At 47.0% G+C, this 8,249-nt stretch overlaps 1 non-coding gene across 1 annotated transcript; it reads right to left on the bottom strand.

The window, feature by feature from the left end:
• Window positions 1-1,382: 1,382 nt before the first annotated feature.
• LOC139750451 (U1 spliceosomal RNA) lies at window positions 1,383-1,545 on the bottom strand. Its single transcript, XR_011713142.1, has one exon. It is a non-coding gene; the product is annotated as a U1 spliceosomal RNA (small nuclear RNA).
• Between the last annotated feature and the right edge of the window lie 6,704 nt (window positions 1,546-8,249).

Genomic DNA, 8,249 nt, shown 5'->3' with positions numbered 1-8,249 from the left:
GAGGACCAACCTTGCAGAAGGTCTGGCAGCACTGCTGGCCCACGGGATCCAAGCGACACTGCTCTCCGCCCTGATGGGAAGAGCGTACTTGGACAAACAGCCACAGTTCCAGTCAACGACCCCCACACCCGTTCTGGTGCACTCCACCTCCAACACAAAAATAAAAAATCAGAAAAGCCGCAGCCAAGAAGAAGAAGAAGGCCCCGATGTCCCCCAAGAAGGGAAGCCCACCTGCTTGTACCCCTCCGTCACGTGGAGAAGGCCAGCGAGAAACCTCAGCATAATATAAGAGATGGACCTCATAGAACTGGTCAGGGAGTTGGATCCTCCAACCAAGGAAGCTTGATAATGTTCATTTCAATAATGGACGGTAGCGTAACACTGAAGATTCTATCATGGAACAAAGCGCACTTCCAGAATGCAGCAGCACTCGGCGAAGTCCTCGACCTCATATTGCTACAAGAGACACGCCTCTAAGAACAACAGCTTCCACTTCAGTGGGTACAAGGCGTATAGGAAGCACTTTGGTCAGGCACCGACCAGAGGCTGCATGATCCTGGTCAGGTCGCACATCCCAAGCAGAGGTGGTGTACCTGATGCCTTGTGGCCAGGACGTCGATACGCAAGCCATCAGAGTCGAACTACAAGACCGTGTTATTTCTAATGACCAACATCCCTTCCTCACCTCAACGAGAGCCACTAATAAGGATGGGCTTACACCTCAACCACACAATGCTTGACACACCAGACATCACCCTCCTTAACAACGGCGAACCAACCCACCCAAGAGGGAGGGAGAAGACATCACCTTCCCAACAGCTGCCCCTCGCATAAATAAACTGGTTGATCCAATGACTCGGCAGAGTTCACACCGAAAATGCTTCTGGTATTCTTAGTTGATCTTGTTTCATGCAAGTGGACTTTATCTGATAGTTTTGATTTGTTTGTATTGTGTATTTTCTTCCTTTATCAAAGGTTATTTTGTGCAAAATCTTGCTAATAAATGTTTCCATTTTTTTTTCACCGTGCCTTTATGCCGGCTATGCATTATTTTGCATGGGAGCAAGAGGGTAAATGGCCAAATACATCAAGCCAATGTGGGGGTAAATGACACACGAGGAAGGGTTTGAGAATCACTGCTACCATGGACAATGCCGAAACCAGACTCCCTTATCCACATCCAAGCCCCACCACAGACCGTTCTGTGGTTTCCCCTGACCGTTTCTTAAGCTATGATGCAGCCCATTGATATCCATGTCATCCTGTGTACAACATCCCGGCAATTCACCGCATGTCTCGTGCACGGGTCCTCCTCCTGTATGTTGTCGGCGAAAAGACTAGTATTCCACCTCAACCTTCCCTAAGTCAATAAATTCTTATTAAGGGGGATAGCGCGAACGCAGTCCCCCCACTGTAAAAATTACACACTCGAGTTAACCACTTTTGGGTTAATCGCAAGGGTCAGCACCACCTTAGTGCAATGGTGAGCCTCGCCCTGGGAGAACCACCTTCGTGATCATGGTATCTCCTGTGCCAGGTAAGTATGCTTACCCAACAAACACTGGCACCCACACCAAACCCTACTGATTACCTTCCATTATATTCTGCACTTTTATGCAATTGCAATAAATTTTGCACTGAAAAAGTCTCAATTTTAAAATGTCCCTTTCCATATCTTCAAATTTAGTAATATTCATAAAGCCTAACATAAAAGCAATTTTGAAACTAAACAAAAATATAATGTGTAACCTGTTAAAAACTAGCAGACACCCAACTTGGAGCCAGATACATGACAAAGGCATACCTGTTCAAGTAATGGAAACTCGAGAACACACAAACTGATCTGTGCCAGTAATGGCAACCCGAAAGCACACACACCTTTGTGTCAGTAATGACAACGACAAAATACACACCACCTATGCTACTTATGACACCCTGGGACTGGGTTGTATTTAACAACAGCCCGTGAAAGGCTTCGTTAAAGAGAGTTTACACGCACGTAAATTGTATTTTCAAGTTTTTAAGATTGACACTTTAATACTAACATTTTAACATGTTAAAAGAACAACCAAATAAGCACTACAGAATGCAATTCTATTCGAGGAACACACATCAATTGCATTTCAAGCTCAGGGAAAACGAATTTAGCGGAGTGTGTGTGTGTGTAGAGTCGCGTTGCTGCCACGGCGCGGGTGGCGTTGCTGTAATAGTGGTGAACGCTGCGTCTTGTAGCCAGGAAGTAGCTATTCCTCCCTTGCGAGTGCTTACCCTTGCTTTGTTTATAAGGCTTGATATCTGTTGCGTGCAACTTTTATTCATAAGGCTGGTTGTGCTGGATTAAACTTTCATTGACCGGGTGTCCGCAGGAGACCTCAGCCTGGCCTTTGTGCGACAGGCCCCACTCTGAAAATCTTACTAACCAAAAAAGCGCACACATCGGAGGGCGAGGTACACCAGCGTTTTCGTCAGGTCATCATTGATCACTTATCGTATGTTCACTTCTACAGTGATGGCTCCAAGACGGATGAATGTGTGGGTGCAAGTGTATGGTCGATGGAGTGTGCACTCAGATACCGCTTGCCGAACCATACATCTGTATTTTGCGCTGAATTATTTGCCATTGATCGAGCCATAGACTATACAATTAATTCAAATCAAAGCTATAATTTTTTTTCAGATTCTCTTTCCGCTCTTAAAGCAATAGGCTCAATATACAGGTCCTGTGAATTACAGGGCAATATTATCAATAAACTAAATTCATGTAAAAAGATATCTTGATCTGGGTACCTGGTCATTGCAATATATACGGCAATGAACAGGCAGACAGCTTGGCTAAGTCGACCTCAGAATTCGAGGAGGTCGTTCCTGCCTTTCCTTGGAGAAGAGATCAATCCATCTTCTGTGACAGAGTCAGTGGACCAACCTGAACGTCAACAAAAAATACAAGCAAGAAGTGGCGGACTGGCCGACCTCGTACCGCAAAAACAGAAAAGAGAAGAGGTCGTGCTGGGCAGCCTCAGAATGAATTGTATCTACTCCACCCACCTGCAGCCATACACAACCAAAAGTTTTCCACCCGTATGCCAATTGTGTAAACAGATCTCTACAATAGAACACCTACTACTAAATTGCAAGAGATACGAACAGAAGGAAATTTTTGAACTACCACGTCAAACAAAACATTTCCTTCAACATCATTAATGTACTCGAGGATAACCCGACTACTATTGACAAATTGATGGTCTTCCTCAAAAAAAAAAAAAAAAAAAAAAAAAAAAAAAAAAAACATTGGCTGTTCTTAATACATGATGTGCATCTGCAATAAGCATGCTCAAAGCACATGTAGGAAACTTTGTGTCTTTGTGGTTATGAATTATGTTTGCCCAATAAGTGGGTACAAATACAATTGTGTTTGTCCTATCTGTCCATCACAAAAGAACCGAATTCATGAAACTTGGTATGCAGATTGGAATACTATAAATCAAGTTGTGCATATTGCCAAGAATTTTTTTTTAATCCATAACGCCAATTCAGTCTATTCAGCAATATTGATTCAAAATCCTTCTCTGGCTTTTTAACACATTTGGTTTGAGCTGTACACGGTCCAAGTAATAATTTATAAATATTGAATATACATGTACAATAGGAAGACACTAACCACTGAAAACTAGTTTAAGTTCTGAGTCATAAGTTTGTGATTATCCAAGAAGTAGCATCATGTACTTATTAACATCGAGAATTGAGAGTACGGTTGATGAAAATGAATTTTAACCAAACTTAGAATAATGGTGATCTTTATGGAAATCCTTTGAATGCTATAGACTTCCAATATTTTAGGTAAATGGCCTTAGTCCAAGTGCTGAGTCAGAAAATTTCGGTATCATGCAAATTGGTCATATCTTGTGGCTTATAAAGCATTAAAAGCCAGCGTCATAAAAAAAGCCCTTGATAGTCCTGTCAATACAAGCCCAATCCTAAATCATTAGAACTAACATGGTAAGTAAGTCATAAATGTGTTCAACACAAACCAATGATCAGTGTTATCCAGATGGTTTGTCCATTGAAGTCCATTTAAGATTGTGAGCTGAAAACCCTGTAGAAAATATCCTGGAAAACATTTACAGATCCTGGAAATATCCTGGAAAAAGCCTTGAATTTTATGTCAGTAAAAGAGTAGGAACCCTCTCAATAGGGTTGCAGGCCTAATGACCTTCCTCATAGGTCGATGGCCGTAAAACCCAACAAACAAATCTTACTGTTCGACCGACTGCCTCATCTTTCTTGGGGGGTAAGGTAGACAGAACTTGTAAAAGAGGGCTTCCCTTATTTACAGTTCTCTCTTTTGGCTTAGCTTAGCTCTTTAGCTTAGTGAGAATTTCCCCATTCCCTCCCCTAAATTTATTTTTGTTTACACTTTTTGTTTTTACAGGCAAGTGAGTGTTTACCAGCGTTTCTGGTGTTGCCGGACCACTGGTACATTTCACCAAGGCTGGTTGGACTGAACTGTGCGACCAATGGAGAAGTGACAGCAGGAGAACTCAACCCAGCTTGGTACGTCCGGCCGGCCCTACATTGGGGCACTTTTCTGTCTGATCAGCTGCCTCGTATTTTTTTTTTTCTTTTAGAGAAGAGGTAAGGTACCTTTTGTGTGGGGTGGTACGCCACCCCAGAATCTGGGGTCTAGCCCCACTTGTATGGCTTCTAGTAAGCCATGGTAACCGGTGGTGGTAACCGATGCACGCTGGACATTAAGTCCACAAATGCAGAATTTGTTATGTTACTTGCGACCGGTTCAACAACTCTAGCTTCCCTCAACCCCTTCCTCATCAATAACTTCCCTCAACCTCTTCCTCATCAATTAAGTGATTGACGACCGGGCTGGTGCTGTTGAGAAGGCAAGGAAACTGGCTAGTGGTGACCTTGTTAAAGTCAAGTCATCAAATCAAGAGGCAGACTTACCAAAGCTGAGAAAATTTCATTTTCACGACGTTGTGGCTTCCATTCCGTTGACCATGAACTAATGCAGAGGAAGTAATCTGTCCTGATGTCATAGGCAGGAGTAAGGACGAGTTGCCCCTGGATTATCACCTGTTCTTATAAAGCCCCAAAGCCAAGTAATTCCAAGTGATTGCAACTTTAAGCCCTAGCTTCGTTGATTGGGTATCCAGTACATCCCAACCAACAGCTGAGAGTCGGAAGTTGTCCAGCAAGCTTACTGGTTCAGTAGGACAACTACTAAAGGGCAATCCCAGGACTGAAACACAGCGGCAGTGTCCACCTACTGACTGCAGTCCTCTACTTCCTTCGGGCGGTAGTACTGTGCGACTTTACCCGGAGCGTCCACCCTTGTCACGGGTTTTCGCTTCGTGGTACCAGTCACGCATAACCCATTCCTCAGTGAATAGCGTGCCAGCCTCTGTTGGTATGTCGGGTACCAGCTACAGCAACGTGGGAGCGGACGACGACCGTTCACCCAATTGCCCACATTGTGGGAAGACCTCTGCCAGCTTTCGGGGCCGTAGGGTCCACGAAAGGCAGGCACATGCTAGCTCCTTTCACCAGGAGCTGGCGACCAGGAATGTCGTGTCTAAGGCTCGATGGTCTGACGAGGAGGTGGAGCCTCTCGCTAGGGCTGAGGCCGAGATGGCAGCTGGTCCCTCTTTAGTTGCCGGACAGGGATTGAACCAGCGGTTGCGGGAGATTGTTCCTTCTAGGACGGTCGAAGCGATCAAAGGTCTCAGACGCAAGGCGTCGTATAAGACCAGGGTTCAGGAACTGATCTCAAACATTAATCCACCACACGAAGACGACGAAGGCGAGGTGACGGATGGGGTAACGACTGCGAGGCGTGTCCCATCCACGAGGCAAAGCACACCACGGGGCAGCATTTCGGAAGATACCCCGCGTACAGGGATGTTCGTGGGAGCGGATTCCAGTGGTGAGACGATCATCTCTCCCACGGTTTTAACTGTCCCCGTTGTCCTGCGGGTTCCCCAACAACCCCAGACAATTGCTTCCTTTGTGGCGGAGACTGTCGCATATCTCGACTCTTTAGGACCTGGCCCCACAAGTCCATCGTGGGACGAGGACATCCTAAATGGAGCCCTGGACCATTTGCGTCAGGGTGACAGCCTTGCCGCTATCAGGGGAGCCGCAGAGCACGCCACCCATGTGGTAAGCTCCTGTCGCTCACTCGACGACCGTCTAAATCGTGGTGGAGATAGTTTGAGGCAGTGAGCGAATTCTGGCCGCGTACGCCAAGCGGAGGAGGCTCCTTTGCGTGGAAACCGGCTTAGATGAGAACAATACCGGAAGGTACAGAGGCTCTATCGCGAAAATAGGTCTTTGGCCGCTGGACTGGTTGGGCCGGACCGTCTCAATCCCTTTTGGGGAGCTCTCTTCTCTCGGCCGTCTGAGCCGGACACACGTGCCATAACTGATTATGACCCGGAGTGTGGACAACTAGCAGAGGTTGTCACCGTAGGCGAGGTAGCACACCACCTCAAAGCCACTCGGACATCTGCCCCTGGACCTGACGGGATGTCGACGAGATTACTGAAGTTCATCCCCCCAAGGATTTTTGCCAAAATGTTTAACCTGTGGATGGCTACGTCCACCTTAACAGAACCACTGAAGGCCAATCGCACAATGCCAATACCAAAGGTACCTAATCTGACTGAACCCAAGGACTATAGGCCAATTACCAGCTCTTGTGCCATAGTCCGTCTGCTTCATAAGATCTTAAGCAGCCGCATCTCGAGCCTCATCCAGATCGATGAGGCTCAAAAGGCATTCGTCCCTATAGACGGATGCCTTGAGAACCTCACGATACTGGATGCGATCGTCGGTCGTGCGCGGGCACACGCCCACGGTGTGCACCTGGCATTCCTCGATGTGGCCAAAGCATTCGATAGTGTTAATCATAGCACTATCGAGCGGGCCATGTCGCGGAAGGGCATCCCAGCCCCCGTCAGGGCATATATCATGTCGTCGTTCGACCGAGCCTTCACCCATATTGAAGGAAGCGACGAGATGTCGGGAGAGGTGAATATGACTCGTGGGGTCAAACAGGGTGACCCCTTATCGCCTATCCTTTTTAACCTTGTGATTGACGAGGGAATCGCAAGGGTAAGAGACTGGCGTAGGGGTAAGATTAGGTGACCAACGAATATCAGCGTTGGCGTTTGCCGATGATTTGGTTCTGGTGGCACAGACGCCCACTGGCCTCCAGAAGGCAATGAATGTGATGGCTGAGACCCTGGCGGGGGGGAGGGGGACTTCACGTTAATCCGGTAAAGTGTCGTATGCTCAGCATGGAGGTCGATGGCAAACGTAAGACTTGGTACGTCAATGAAAAAGAGGACGTTCCATGTCTTAGGCAGCGCTGTCGGTTCCATGAACGTTGAGGACGGATACAAGTACCTAGGCGTAATAGTCGGAGCTAAGGGGCGGCGAAAATCCTCCGGTGCCTTCCCTGTGTCAGCCCTGGGTTAGGGCTGACACAGGGAGACCTTGAGGTGTGCAGTGTCAAAGCCCTAACCTGGACGCATTCCCTCTACCGAATGTGGTCCAAGAGCACAGGGGTAATAATTGGGCCTGCCTTATCCATCTGGTGTCGGCCGCCGGGCAGGTTAAAGGTCATCTCCCCTTTGTTGGCTTAGGGTGTGCGGGACTAGGCTGTTCTCCCGTGGCTCCCGGGCAGGTACCAGTTCCTGAGGACGGGTTGTCGGGCGGGCGGTGGACGCCTTGGCGGGGTTGCCCATAGCTCTCGTCTGACAGGCCGTACTGGAAGGATGAGCGGTGCTGGGAGGTCATTGTGCTACGGTTCGGTAAGGTCATATATCGAACCATCATCTTACTGCCACCTCTCCACTTACTTCTACCTATGCTATCAGCAGTCTAATCTCAATCTTCCTCTTATTGTGTCCATTCGGTCTTACTTCAATTAAACACTTCTTTCACTATCAACATGTAGAGTAGGTCGCTTACAGACATCCACCCCTTTTGTGTAGCTTTTTTTAACTCCAAAAGAGAAGCACAAATATTAGAATGTAGTTAGACCTTTCTGCACGTCCCAATCACTAATTGGGAATCTATGAAGAGAACTTGCAGACGAGGAAGTGATTGCTGCGAGACTTGTTACAAAACTTATTGACGGCGAGCGACGTAGAACACTCGATCACTCTTTAACTTTCGGAAGTTGTCCAGCTTTGTTTACTAGGATAGTAGGACAACTACTAAAGGGAAAT

Source organism: Panulirus ornatus, chromosome 9 (assembly GCF_036320965.1).
Source record: "Panulirus ornatus isolate Po-2019 chromosome 9, ASM3632096v1, whole genome shotgun sequence".
NCBI lineage: Eukaryota > Metazoa > Arthropoda > Malacostraca > Decapoda > Palinuridae > Panulirus > Panulirus ornatus.
Note: the sequence above shows the minus strand (reverse complement) of the source record. Positions and strands in the feature narration are given on the sequence as shown.